The sequence below is a fragment of the Narcine bancroftii genome, chromosome 3 (assembly GCF_036971445.1).
Source record: "Narcine bancroftii isolate sNarBan1 chromosome 3, sNarBan1.hap1, whole genome shotgun sequence".
Classification (NCBI taxonomy): Eukaryota; Metazoa; Chordata; class Chondrichthyes; order Torpediniformes; family Narcinidae; genus Narcine; species Narcine bancroftii.
Window position 1 is genome coordinate 359,007,352 of NC_091471.1, and position 15,389 is coordinate 359,022,740.

At 41.9% G+C, this 15,389-nt stretch overlaps 1 long non-coding RNA gene across 1 annotated transcript; it reads left to right on the forward strand.

Annotated features, from left to right (window-relative positions):
- Nucleotides 1-4,383: 4,383 nt before the first annotated feature.
- LOC138756632 (uncharacterized) lies at nt 4,384-15,170 on the forward strand. Its single transcript, XR_011353205.1, has 3 exons — nt 4,384-4,469; nt 12,899-12,987; nt 14,322-15,170. It is a non-coding gene; the product is annotated as an uncharacterized lncRNA (long non-coding RNA).
- Nucleotides 15,171-15,389: the final 219 nt, after the last annotated feature.

A 15,389-nucleotide genomic window follows, 5' to 3' on the forward strand; every position in this document is an offset into this window, starting at 1 on the left:
TGGGTTTCACATTTTAGCAGGTGATGGTCTTTTCTGAAGGTTCTCAGACCCTGCACTCTTCTGCTGGACCATCACTCCTGTTGACAATGACCGGCGCTGTCTATTGTCCCAGCCTGGAACACTAGGGCTCTCATAAAGACTTGGGTCTTGTTGAATCCTAAATAACTCAATAAACATTGCAGAAAAGATTTGGAAAATACACTTGTTCAAGTCTTTGATCTTTATTTCAATCAAAACAGCTTATAAGTAGTTTTGGCTAGTTTTATCAATGAATTTCTATCCCTTTAAAAATGGATAATGGAGATTCTGTAGTTTCAACAGTTGATTTCATACAGGATGGCTCGAAATTGAGTTGTAGGAATCTGAACACGGGGATAAATCTGCTCTCTTAATGGTCACAGCAGCTCACACTGCAGCTCATTCACAGTAGGTGGAGTGAACTTTGTTTCTTTCAGAAAAAACCCAAAAGTCTGCTGATGCATTAGTTGAAGTAAAAGCACAGAGCTGGAGAAAATCAGCAGGTCAAACAGTGTCCTTCACGTAGGAAAGATAAAGATGCATAACCAATGTTTCAGGCTTGAGCCCTTCGACAAGGTATGAGCCTTGATGAAGGCCTCAAACCCGAAATGTTGGCTATGTTGGCTCATACCTTGATGAAGGGCTCAAGCCTGAAACATTGGTTATGTTTATGCATCTTTGCCATATAAAGTACTGTGTTTGACCTGCTGAGTTTCTCCAGTATTGTGTTTTTACTGTTTCTTTTTAGTTCATTGCACCTTAATAGATGCAGAAATTTTTAAGCAAATCAACTTATCACATCCTCGGCTCCTTTTAGCACCAATGAAAGGTTTCAACCTCTGAATGTTGATTAGTTTTTAATGTCCTTAAAGCTTTTCTGTTCGAATGCATTGTTACCATGACAACCTCCCAGGTTAAAGCCTGTGAGATTATTGTATTTTTGCACTATTAACTTTTATTTCATTTGATTTTTCTTTTGTTATCTATGTTTGTGCAATACGTATTAAACTATTTTTCAATACGTTTTATAATTTGCTTCCTGTGATTTTTTAGATTCTCCTCAAAGTCCAAATAGTTTCCTTGCCTTCTTTGCTAACACTTTCCGAATAGGCAAGCTAGCCTCATGCCACCAATGAAAGGGGTTCAACCTGACCTTGGATGCTGTCTGTGAGCAGTTTGCAAGTCCTTCCGGTCACAATGGAAATTTTCTCCAGCTGCTCTAGCTTCCACCTACATCCCAAAGGTGTTCAGGTTGGCAGGTTAACTGTAAATAAGTGGATGCATATGGGGAAAATACAATTGGGTTAGTGTGGGATAGTGTAAATTTGGTGGTTGATGGTCAGTACAGACTTGATGGGCCAAAGGTCCTATGGCTTTGCAATTGCAAGTGTTTTCTTCATTGTCCTTAGTGTACAACTTTATCTTTAGTTTCAATTACAAAATTAATTTCCTCACTCATTGAAAACATGTTAAATGTTAAATGAAAGCAGAAAATCATGGAGAAAAAAATAACTTGTCGAATCGGTCAGGATCTATGGAAGGAGAAGCAAGATAAATGTTTCAGATTGGAGACCCTTCTGATTTTATTTCTCTTTCCATAGTTGCTGCCTGATTTGCTAAGTGTTTTCACCATTCCTTATTTTTATTTCAGATTTTAAGACCAGGTTTTCTTTGAAAAATATCATCTACTGCCTGGAATATATTCTCTGAAAGCTCATGGAATGTGGAATATGAATATTCAAACGGAATAATGTTGATATAGAATACATTCTCTAAAAGCTCGTGACCTTAATGTTCAACATTTGCCATTGGTGTTTTATTTCTATTCTCCCCCACCCATTAAACAAATGAAGCAGTCCCTGCCAGTGTAGCAAGACCTGGGCAACATTTAGACATGGGCTGGTAAGGAGTGGACAATTTGGACACCACAAAAGAACAAGGCAATGATGGTCACCACAAAGGGAAACTAATCACCCAATGTCTGAGATTCACTGAGTCCCTTAACATCCACAATTTGATTATTAGTTCAACTTGACCAGCCGCATACAGCCAGTCCCCGGGTTACGAACGACCGGGTTACGAATGACTGGGCTGTTCCCCAATTTGCACATGGTATCCCTAATTGTCACATGCATAAATTGGGGCATAATGTTACCTCACGAACGCTAAATAAGAGCCGTAAGTACCTGTTCTGCCTTACGTACAAATTTGCCTTTTGGACAAATCCAGGTAATGGAACTCCTTTGTAACCTGGTGACTGTCTGTACATACCATGATGACAAGAAGAGGACAGAGGCTGGCCGTCTCCCTTTCGGAAATGCCGAGGCCCTTCCATCATTTATAAGGCACGCCAGGGCTTTGATCGAATGCTCCCTACCTGTCTGTCTGACTGCAGCTCCAACAACTCTCAAGAAACTCTCAAGCAATCCATTTAAGTAGCACCTTGTCAACCAGCCTGAACATTCCTTCCCTCCACTATGAGTGGATGTTTGACTATGGCATGCACCATCGAATAAATACACTGCAGTTACTCACCCAGGACACTACAATACACTTTGAACCATAGAATCATAGGACCTTACAGCACAGTAAACAGGTCCTTTGGCCCTTGTAGTCTGTGCAAAATTATTTTTTTGCCTAGTCCTATTGACCTGCACCCATTCCATTTCCCTCTATACCCCATCTAGCCATTGACCTAGCTAAATATTTCTCAAATATCAAAATTGATCTCGCATTTACCACTTCAGCTGGCAGAAGTATATCACAAAATTTTGTAGACTCCATGTTGAAGTCAAAATACAAAATGCTGAAGAAGGTAGTTCCACACTCCCAATACTCTCTGTGAAGAAGTTCTCCCTCAGAACTTCTTTCACTCTTAACCCACGACCTCTGGTTTATATCTCACATGACCTGAGTGTCCTGCATTTACTCTACCTATACCCCTCATAATTTTGTAAACCTCTATCAAATCTCCCCTCATTCTTCTATGCTCCAGGGAATAAAGTCCTAACCTGTTTTACCTTTCCCTACAACTCAGTTCCTGAAATCCCAAACTCGTGACCTCAAGAAGGGCGTCAGCTGCATTGAAACACCACCTTCTGCAGATTCCCTCTGAGCCATACACCATCCGGACCTGGAGATATATTATTGGTCTTCAGTCATGATGAGGTCGAAATCTTCAAATGTTCTTCTCAGTGTTACTGTGAAAGACCTCCACAGGAAGAAATGCAAGTGGTTCAAGTAGGCAGTTTATCAAGGGCAAATAGGAAAGGCCACTAAATGGGGAATGACATCCTTGATGGCTTTACGAATGACACCATGGGAAGTTACAAACTGATGTTCGCCCATTCTATTGTCAGCCTATGAAAATTAATTATTTGTGTACAATATTTGACCTTTTTTGCTCCGAATGTTACTCATGTCCTTATTGGTCTGTCTTTGCCTTCCAGTAACTGGAAGAGAAACCCGACACAGCAAGTCACAGAAACACAGATAAGAATAGGTATGTGAAACTGACTTTGGCCATCGGTGTGCTTGAGATTCTGGGAGTGATGCTTATCATTCCATCCAGCCTGAGGAAGTGGTCAATTCGAAGGCCAGACCTGTCTCAGTGCAAGACAAGTTATCCTGGACCAAGGGTAACTGATTGCAGAACCTCTTGAAACAACAACTCACAGTTCCACATCCTTTCATTTGATCTTACACCAGGTAGGGGTTGTAAGCACAGTGCTGGAGAAACTCAGCTGGTCAATAGCAAAGATGAGATACATTACCAACATTTCTGGCTTGAGTCCTTCATCAAACTATGAAGGTTATCTTTGCTATATAAAGTACACTGATTAATCAGCTGAGTTTCTCCAGCATTGTGTTTTTCTTCAACTACGGTGTCTGCAGACCGGTGTTTTGCTTCCAGATAGGAATTACGTGAGTGCATTTTTTAATTTCTCTCTTGTAGGTTACCTGCATGTTAGCTCTGGAAGATTTGGAGAAAACCATTGACCTCAATAAATGATCTTTGAATTTTACCAACTGCTGGGTGAAAAGAAACAATATTCTTTTGGTCTTCCTTCACCTGTCAGTCAAGGATGATGCACCAGTTTAAATACTCCACATGCCACTCCTCCGGAATAATGAATGATACAATTCAATGCCAGAGGGATTTGTATGTAATGTGATGGGCTATATGCTGAGGATTCTCGAGCAGAGTCAGAAAGATGATCAGGTTACCAGCCATATATTCTGTTAATGCTGAAATAATTGACCGTGCTTGGAAGTCGGGTTTTGTAGAGTTTCAGTTCTGCTTGAACACATAAATATACAGTGACGTTTTACCCTTTCAGGAAATAAGGCAGTGTTGTATTTTAATAAGACTCTGCGCAAGTTGAGTCTGAGAGGTGAAATGCGCTGAATTCTCCACTGTTCAACGAATGAAAAACATGAAACTGTAAGCAGTAAGTATTCTGCCAGAGATTGTGCATCTGTGAGTTTCCTCTTCAGTACATTCATTAGCGAGGTCAATGCGTGTCACCCTCTAATTCAACCCAAAATTACGTATGGCTGGTGTTAGGGCTACCGGATACAGCCTTTCAAAGAGCCACTTGCTTGGGATAGATCAGCATAATTTATTGCCTCACAGAGCAGGGGCTCACTGCTTGTTGCCATGCAAGTCTTTAGAGAGAAGCCGGACCCTTTTTTTTACACAGCACTGATGTGAATATGAGCCAAACACCTGCAAGAGAATGAGTAGGAAGTAGTGAGACGGACAGCAAATGACAAACAGACTAGGCCAGGAACTCAGCTAAACCCTGTTCTCTGCTCAAGCTGAAGAGAGGAAAGGAAAATCAGATGGCAGTAACTCTAGCCTAGGAGATCAGATTCACTGATGATTTTTTTTTAACCAATTGTACTGACAGAAAAGAAATATGTTGCCCAGAGGCCTGCTTTTATTAACATTTGTAAGCATATGAACCACAAATTGACAGCAGGACATTTTCACAAGTTTTCCTTTTTAATTTCATTTAAACTTTCTGTGAAATGACCACATCAAACATGGTAAAAGCACACATAAATATTGGAGGAACTCAGCTGGACTCGCAGCATCCATAGGAAGTAAAGATATATTACTGACATTTCAGGCTTGTCCCTTTCTTCAAGGAATATGCTAAGAACAGAAAGACGTAAGACTGAAGACTGGCTGGGGGGGTGAGAGTCCAGACTCACGAAAGGTGTTAATTGCACTCGCAGATTGGAGGAACAACACCTTATCTTCCATCTGGGCACCCTCCAACCAGATGGCGCTAACGTAGACTTCTCTGGTTTCCATTAACCCCCCCCCCCACCCCAATTCCTCCCTTTCTTCTTCCATTGCCTTTCCCCAAGGTCTCTCTCTCTCTCTTTTCCCTCTATCTCCTTTCACTGAGTAAAATCAATTCTTATCATATCCAATTAACATCTTTTGTTGGTCTGCACTCCTCCCCCAGGCCGGCATTTCATTCTCTGTATTCTGACACCCTCCTGTTCTTTGCTTATTCTTTGAAGAAGGGGTCAGCCCCAAAATGTCAGTAACCAAATATGGTGGAGGGTTGTTTTATGCCCCTATGTCTCTGTTTAACATTAATTACTAATATTTCTCTCTCCTTACACCCTCAGAGCATAAAATAACCCCAACCAGAACAATCACCAAAAAACTTCCTTAATCAAACTCCTCCCAATAACTTGCATTTATCTAGCACCCTTCATTGAGCCTGCCATCCCAACCACTCCACAGGGGTGTGCTAAAATGCATGGAAGTCCACCATGGCAATCTAACCAGAGAGATTGAAAACTCAGGGATCCTGCTTCATTAAAAGCTGAAATGAATTCTGGATTCACGGTCTCCACTCTGTGTTGGATAAAACATTCCCACAAGCTGCAACACCAATGGTAATATCCCTCTGCTCAAGTCACCGGGTTAAACTTCTTCCCCCATCAACACCATCCACAGGCTGTGACCTTGGCTCCTTTGTGATTCTCAACCCATTCTGTTCAGGTTTGCATCTCGTAGTAGAATAGTTATCTTTGTGTTTAATACTGTGTGGAATAAAGAATATCCAGTATGAAGCAGGCTGCTGAGGAGAAGCTGGTACTGAAAGTGTTAACATCAGCCCTGGAGCCTATGAGCTTTCCCTCACATGTAAAGCCTCACTGAGGGTCTAATAGCCATGAGCTAAACATCAAGTCAGGCCTGCTCTCAAATCCTGGACATCACAAAACTTATTAATGGCAGGAGGAAGTGCTTGAGGTTGGCTTTACCAGGATGGATTATTTTCTTCCCCTGTGCTTCAAACTTTGATTCATTTTTTAAAAAATTTAGAGATACAGCATGGTAACAGGTCATTTCAGCGCATGAACCTGTGCTGCTCACTTACACCTAATTGACCTACAACTTCCGGAATGTTTTTTGAAGGGTGGGAGAAAACTGGAGAACCTGGAGGAAACCCGTGCAGACAGGAGAAGAATGTATAAACTCCTTACAGACAGGGTGGGATTCGAACCCAAGACCTGGTCACCGGTGCTGTAACAGGATTGCGCTAAGAGCTACAAGAACTGTGCAGCCCCTTTTCAAGCTCTTTTCAACTTTGTGCAGTGAACTGATATACAGCTGTTTCCCATAATCTCCTTCACTGAGATTCAGATGGAAATGAAAATAGGAAAGATTGAAAGCCACCTGTCGCTACACTATTGTCTAATTTATATCGCAACATAAAACCAAGTTTTGCCCAGCGTCTCTAACCTGTTCAGCTATTTGAGCATCAGAATGGCTAATTCTTCTCTGTACGTGCATGTTTGCCTGAACACATCTGGTGAGTGTTACTGTTAGTCAAGGTGCCTCTTCTCTGCATTGTTGTGGCTCCCTTCCTCTCTCTTACCCTTAATGACCCTGGCAACTGTACACAAGCTGTGAACAGATGAGCAATCCTACTGCAACAGTCTGCTTTATTCCAGAATTGAAGCGCCATCTTCTACCTCCACTAAAACCCAGCCACTTATAGAAAGCATCCTTCTTTCCCCACTTTTCCCAAGCAGGAGGGGATGGTTATCACCAGCTTGTACTGGATTGGGGAAGGCTGTTTGCTCTCCATTCTGCACTGGCTTGACGTTGAGCTGAAAATTTTTGCTTCGGACATTGAAAGTCAACACAGAGACCAGGGAATTACTTGTGATGTTTAAGAGAGTCAAAATCACAGTGCCTTAAAGGGTAGACACCTCATCACATCTAAAAATAATCTGCTTTTATATTATAGAGCTGTAATCCATGGGTCTGTGAATCTGATGCTGGGAAATGGGCCAAGATTATAGGGTCCAGCATGTACCAATGGAACAGAAGAAATAATTCCAGAATCTTCTCAAACCCTCCTTGGGAAAAGAAAAATCAGCATCCCTAGTGGCTTCTGGGAATCCTTGTCCAAAACAGAGAAGGGGCATTCAGGGTGGTATTGAGAACATCGAGTCTATCACTGGGAGTTTAATGTGAATGGGGGACAGAGTGCACCCTCCTCACAAATTACCCGCCTATACGTCTGCAATGTCGTCCCCATTTGCAGTACAGACCATTTCTTCCACAGTGGCCTCATCAATCACCTCAGCACCCATTGAACTGAAGAGAAGCTTGTCTTCCAAAGGACTATCAAAACAGAAGATAGCTTGGTAACTCCTCTGCAATATGCACAGACATGACATGCCCATTGTCCTCCTGGGTCGAAAATGTTCCAGGATTCTATGATTCCCTTGAAATCCAAAAATTCACCATTCCACTGGATATCCCAAGTCCTTTGTGGTCAGAGCTCTTATGACAAAATGATAGCTTGACACAGTTCTCGTTCATTTAAGATGAAGTTCATGACAGAAGAATGATCTGGGGAGGGAATATATTATTTGTAATTCAATATTAGTTGTCACAGGAACAGAGGAGCAAGCCAAACCAACAACATTTCTAACCTGTTAGAAAGCAAGAAGGGATTCTCAAAAGCATTGCTGATACAAGGAGTTCAGAGTTGCTCCTCTCTGAGCTGCACAATGGAAGATTGGACCTGGCTGGTTAGCATAGCGGTTAGCAAAACATTATTACAGTGCCAGTGACCCGGGTTCAAATCTGGCACTATCTGTATGGAGTTTGCATGTTATCCCCATGTTCCTGGAGTTTCCCTTCGGTGCTCCAGTTTCAAAACACACAGGATTTATAGGTAAATTGATGTGTTTCGGTGGGCTGGATGGGCCTGTTTCCATGCTGTATATCTAAATTTAAAAATTTCAATTTGAAATTTAATTTCAATTTAAAAAGAAATTTACTGATGAATTGCTCAATATTATTGATTTGGTTAAGTGACATAAGGTGAAGAAAATTATTTACATACACCAAAAATCAACGTCATTTTAAAAGAGCTCCTTCTGAACAGCCTTCAGCACAAAACTTTGAAACTATTAATGAAAAAAAGGGAATGTGAGGATTAAATGAAATATTTCAGAATAAGTTATTGCCTGACAGAGAACTGTTTCTGGCCATTTCAGAAATATTTACATCAATAAGTCTAGGGAGCGCATTTGTTCACTGTGTACATACACATTTCAACAGCCTTCTCTTCTTCAGATGACAACAGGTTTAAGTGCCAATTTTATTTACAAAGGTCATGTGGAGGTCGTGGGAATTGAGTTCAACCCAGCTGTCAATTTAACATTCAGCCCCTGCTGAGTGGGATGCAGTTCCCTCCGAAATGTTGGAAGGCTGTGGAGAGAATGATGCAACTCTATCACTTGTGAATGTTAAATGATTTGTCTGGATTGAGTCAAAGGCTTCTAGCATGCATCAGGCATTCTGAAAGCTCCTGACAGGCTTGTCCATTTGGACCTAGACCTGCCCGAGAGCCCAAAGGAGTAACGAGCAGTGATTTGGCACTCTGCCTTAAATTTTAAATGAAATCATAAATTTATAAATTTGGATCTACAGCACGGTAATGACCATTTCAGCCCATGAGCCCGTGCCACCCAATTACATCCAATTAACCTTCAACCCCATACATTTTGAAGCATAGGAGGAAACTGGAGCACCCAGAGGCAACCCACAGGGGCATAGGGAGAAAGTACAAACTCCTTGCAGACAGCGTGGGATTCGAACCCTGGTCATGATTGCTGGCGCTGTTACAGCGTCATGCTTACCGCTGTGCTAACTGTCTCTTGAGCCTGGTACATTCCTGGTATACCAGGCTGAGCCTGGTATATTCCATCTCTGCTTTGATATGTCAAAAGATCTATTCTTAATCAGAAGTCAGATCAATGCATCTGGTTTGAAACAGCAAATTACAATCAGCTCACTGAAGCAATTGTTTAAAAGTGATAACTTCTAAAAAATGAATCCCAATTATTAATAATTCAAAGTCACTTCTTGCATTGAAGGTAACACGAGTGTACAAGTGAATTAAACTGGGAGGTTTACCATTAAGGAGAAGGGCAGGGAGGTAATAGGTAGATAAAGGAAAGAGGGCACAGCAGTGAACGGGGAGACGGGGGATGGATCTGTGAATGGGGAGGGAAGGGGATGGAGAACTGGAGACAGCTGAAATTTCCACAACCTTGTTAAATCATCAGATTTCCCTCTTAAAAGTGGTTATTTACCATGTTAAACACCAATCCCACAGTATAGAATGGCTCAAGCCTACATCTTCACCCCAGTTTGGTTTGGTTCAGGTGGTGTCGAGGCCTGATTATTATTTCAGAGTCTGGCAAATTTGACTCCCTTGATCAGCAATTCAATGCTTCTCCATTTGTATGCAAAATCATTGAGGACTCCTTCCACCCCGCACACAGCATCTTTCAGCTGCTCCTGTTGGGAAGAGATACAGGAGGATCAGATCCAGAACCACCAGGCTGAGGAACAGCTTCTATCCCATGGGCAGTGAGAATGCTGAACGACCAAAGGAACTGCTCACACTAACCATCAGAGACTCTTGTATTCATGAAAATATATTTAATTATTTATTTGTATAGATGAAATACTTGTCCTGCGTATGGATTGTTCGTCTGTATGTGTGTTATGTCCAGTTGTGTGTCTGCGTGTTTTGCACCGATGACCAGTTTAGTCAGATTGTACTTGTACAATCAGATGACAATAAACTTGACTTGAGAATTTGAATACAGTTTATGATTCCATGATCTATTACCTGTGTGTGTGTGCGTGTGACAAAGTTGGCTCAGTCACAGACAACAAAGGATGGTGGTGAATGGTTGTTTTTGGACTAGGAAGGTGAATGGTGATGCTCCCCAGGGTTGGTGTGAGAGGTATTCTTTCTTTTTTAATCTCTCGTATGGACCTAGATTTTGGGACATGAGCCACAATTTCTCGTTTTCCTTTTGGCACAAAATGTGTATGAACTGTGAACTGCAAAAAAGGAGAGAGCTAAATTGCCACAACCTATCAGCAAGCTGGTGGAATGGGAAGATACTTAGCAGAAAATGTTTCATGTGGGACCAATGTGCCGTGGCGCCATCTGGTAGGAAGAGTGAGGAAGTGCAATAGAGATAGTGTTCTAAACGGAGTGTCGGAGCACACCAATCATGCAACAGACAATCTCAAGCAACCGGAAAATTCATTTATCCAGCATCCACCAATCCCCTCAGGTGCTGGATACTGTTTTTTTTTTAACTGTATATACAAAGGAAAACAGTTCAATCTTTTTACATTTTTAATGTCAGGTTGCCATAGACAGTTTGCTACATTGTAATACCACATTGCCACTCAAGTGGCTCCCTGGGATTTCACCCCTTTTCAGTTGTTTGCAGGTCTTCCCCACCAGCCTTAACTCCTCAATGCCCAGAGGTTAAGGTCGTTCCCCTTTTGTGCTGGTTGCACCGAGTTTCAGCGCCTCAGTGTATCCTCCTGCAGCCTGGCATGTGTGGCATTCCCTCACCAACATCTCACTGTCTTAGAAGACCAACAAGTTTTGGTCTCTCACCAAGTTGATGATCTTCTAGCAGTTCTGGATGTCTGTGTGTGTCCCTGGGATCAGAGTCCTCTGTCACACTGCTGCTGGGGATTTTAAACTTATTTAAATTTTACATTTTTGAATTATAATCCGGGAACCGTGACAAGGATCCTTGCATCCTTCTCAGCGAGTCAACAGCCTGCAAAGTGGTGGACATCTCTCTCCTCCCCATCCTCTCCAAGGCAATGTTCTATCAGGGTGATATTCCGGTGGTGCAGGAGGGATCTGATTCCCCGCCAGCTAGGCTAGGTCCGCTAGGTCCAGCCAGGCTAGGTTCAGCTAGGCTAGGTCTGCTAGGTCCGCTAGGTCCGCTAGGTCCAGCTAGGCCCAGCTAGGCTAGGTCCGCTAGGTCCAGCTAGGCTAGGTCCGCTAGGTCCAGCTAGGCTAGGTCCGCTAGGTCCAGCTAGGCTAGGTCCAGCTAGGCTAGGTCCGCTAGGTCCAGCTAGGCTAGGTCCGCTAGGTCCAGCTAGGCTAGGTCCGCTAGGTCCAGCTAGGCTAGGTCCGCTAGGTCCAGTTCAAGTATTGTGATCAACCTCGGTCAACTCATTTGGGAACCAATTAAGAGGGTCCAGAGGAGATTGATGTGAATAATTTCAGGCAGCAGGGTTAAAATTACAAGGATAGATGGGAGTAACTGGGACATTTTGCTTTGGAGGCTGAGTGTCATGTAGGGGAAGTATATACAGTGAGGGAACTGTGCTGGGGGTATGGTCTCTTTGATGGAGAAGGTGGGAGATGTCACAAGCATAAAATAATCAGAAAGGAATTAATAGTGACAGGTGTAAACACTCTTTAATGCAGTGTGATTGAGATCTGGAAAGCAGGTTCTATGGTGTTCTTCGATATGAAACGTGCTGAATTATGGTGAGGAAAAATTTGCAAGGCTGCAGAGAAAGGGTCAGGAATTTAAGCGAATATGTTACTGACAGAAAAGAGAAGCACAAGAACTGCGACTGCTGGAAGCTTGTGCAAGGTGAGCTGGAGGGACTTAGCAGGTCTGGCAGCAGCCATGGAGAGAAAGGAGCATTTTGGTTTGGGATCTTTCATCCCAAGAGCTTGTGTGCATATGATGTGATGAATGACTGGCAGCTGTACTTGACCATCCTGTTCAATTCTGAGAAAGAAATAAGAGCAGAACAGGACCTTCAAACCTGCTTTGCCATTCAACCAATTCATAGTTGTGATGTTCCTGATGTTCCTGATGGAGGTAGGAGCCCCCTTAAAATCTTGGCTTTTAAGGAGCCCCCTTAAAATCTTGGCTTCCTGATGAATCAGGTGAATCACGGTGGGGTGGGACAGGCTCCCTGGGCACAGCATGCCTGGTATGTTAACCCACTCCCTAGGAGGGTTGGTGGTGTGAAAGGGACAAAGAAAGAAATGTAAATATCCTGACTGTGCAATGCAGAGAAAAATAAATATTCAGTCATAAGTAACATGCAAGGTGAGAATCCTGAAATGAGTTTCTGATCGAGTCTGTTGTTTCGGAGTCTGATGGCGGAGAGGTAGCAACTGTTCCTGAACCTGGAGCTATGAGTTTTGTGGCACCTATTCCTCAGTCTCAGTAAGAACAGAGATTGCTGCTGCTCTCTGATGGCAACATTCCTTGCAGATGTTCTCAATGGATCCAAAAGTTTTGCCTAAATGACCAGTCCTCATCAGAGACATCATATGTCCTCATCCCAATGAATTCTGAGCCTGATATAATATGATATTGTTCCATCTCTCTTGCTTCTCTTCCTGCTTTTGGGTTATCTTAAAATGTTTCTGATAAGCAGAAATTTTGAAAAAACTAACAGCGAGACACACCGATTTTAAACGAGTATTTTTTTACCTATTTATTTTCTGTGATTTTTTTGTTTTGCCAGTTGCTTGAATTCCGGACAACAGACATTTTACTGTAAAGGGAAGGTCAGATTCACCTGTTCTCCAGTTTGTCTCTTTATTCTGAGGTCTGGTGAGTTCAGCTGCCAACTGCAGTCAGCCTGCCAACGTGCTGGCCCGTCATTTGCCTTGCACGGTCCATCTGCATTTTTTACAATGGCCTGGACCTGTGAAAATGTTGTATCCTGCAGCTGTCATGAGGGTTTGGTCATGGAATGGGTCTGGTCAAGCCACCTCTACAATTGGTTGATGAACTTTGAACGTATCCAAGCCAAGTGTCAGGCCTCACCAGTTGTCCATATTGATGATTTGACCTTAGGAATTTTTGCGAAACTATTAAAAGAAATTCAAGATTATTAAATATTTTTTAAAATGGTGATTTATAAAAAATCCAAAATGTACTGCACGAAAAACAATGTAAACATTTAAATAAATCAAAATGATGAAAAATAACAAATAAACTAACAAAAGATTTTCCTCCTTTTTAATTGGAATACATTTAACCCCCGGTATATAAAACTGACAAAAAATATGTTTAATGATATAGTACGTACAACACCAAACTCCTGAAATGAGCCTTAAGCTCCATTATGAGAAGAAAATACAAGTTGGACCTTGATTTGCTTCACTGAGCATAGATTCCTGGCACGAAAGCTACAAAGGGATCTACCTCCCCATTTGTCCTGTCAAGTACTTCCTGCCCCACCCATGGTGGAGTGTGCCAGTCCCATAATGCCATCAACAGCCACCTTAATATTCACAGAGCTGGTGCAGAAGCAAGTCACCTTCAATTTTGAGGGACTGCCACACACAAAAAAAAGTGAGTGTGAAAGAAAGACAGAGAGAGAGAGAGAGAGAGAGAGAGAGAGAGAGAGAGAGAGAGAGAGAGAGAGAGTAGTGTAATGTAGAGGATACACAAGGAGTTCCAAAACTTCTGATTGATTTATTCAAGGTTCTTATCTCATTGATCGTATAATAAGCATTGTGTGATTGCTAATCATAGTAAATTATAGACGATTATTCTCCTAATATTCATAATAACCTAATAATAGATGCTTCACATGTATCATCATTTACTGCCAACCTCAGACTGTTGGATGAACTAACCTCAACCTGAATGCACGTTTGGAGCTTTCTGAAAGGTTTACTACATCTAATTCTTACTTGTACGAAGTTAATATACTGATACCCTGTCAAAAATATCTTATTATCATTTTATATATTCATTAATGTAATTTTTACCTCATGGTTATGCTGCAAAATTTGGCAACACCAGCAAACACTGGTTTTCTTCTCAAACGTTTGTGCATTGGTTGGTCCTCTGGGGGTTAATTTTTTTTTGAGATGGAAATGATGCTGGTGGGTGTATTGTTTCTGCTTTGAAATGTGTATTCTGTGCATTCACAGAGATAGAATCAGTCATTATTCTGCATTCAGGAAGGAAGCAGTGACTGACAGACCAATAATTGAGAATTTTGGAAGAGATTCACAATTCCAAGAGACAACTACAGGAACCTATCAGAAAAACAAGGAGTCTGCAGCTGTTATGGTAATTTTAAAACACAATTATTCTACTGAGGAAAAGCACTTTAAACCATATGAAAGAAATTAAAGTGCCTTCATTATTGTGTGCTTATCATTGATAACTTATTTTTCGGCATGAACAGTTCCTGTCAATAGTGATTATAATTCATTATCAGGTCATTCACCAAAGTGTGACAGTTCTGTGTCCAACATCTGAGCTATGTGGAACTTTTGTTTCATTTTAATTCGCGTCAGTATTCATTCATTTTAACTCAATTCATTACTCATTGGATTGTTGCTTTGCGAACAACAATTAATGTTCAAAGTCTCCCACAGCGACTATCACGCAGTTAAATTAATGGCGATATAAATGTAACACGGACTGATTAAAGGAACCATAATGCAGAGAGCTGAATGTGTTATGCAGCATCTTTGGAATGGATGCCAGATCATCCTTCAATCCTACTTGGAACAAGCCCAGTAAGTTCCCATTAAGACCTATGCTAATATTGACAACTTTGGTTCGGCGATAACACCAGCAGCTGGCCCACTTTTTCCACCCCACCTACTAATACTGGTGCATCTAATTGGTTAACATTAAAAAATAATGGAGAAATTGGTCTTCACTCCAGAGGGTCATTAACGGCCTGCAACGTCACAGGTGCTCGACATCACTCCATTAAGGATTTTAAAAATCAATTCTGATTCTGATACAAGCAGCCTCTCTCCTCCAAGACCGCACCCCCCCCCCCCCCCCCCACCACCCTGGCCATGCCCTCTTCCCTCTGCTCCCATCAGGAAAGAGGTACAGCAACCTGAAGACGAGCACTCAACGGTACAAGGACTGATTCTTCCCCGCTGCCATCTGATTCCTGAATAATCGGTGAACCAAGGATACTGGCTTACTTTTCATGAACTTTAAAAAAAATTGTTGTAAGGTGGTTCATAGGA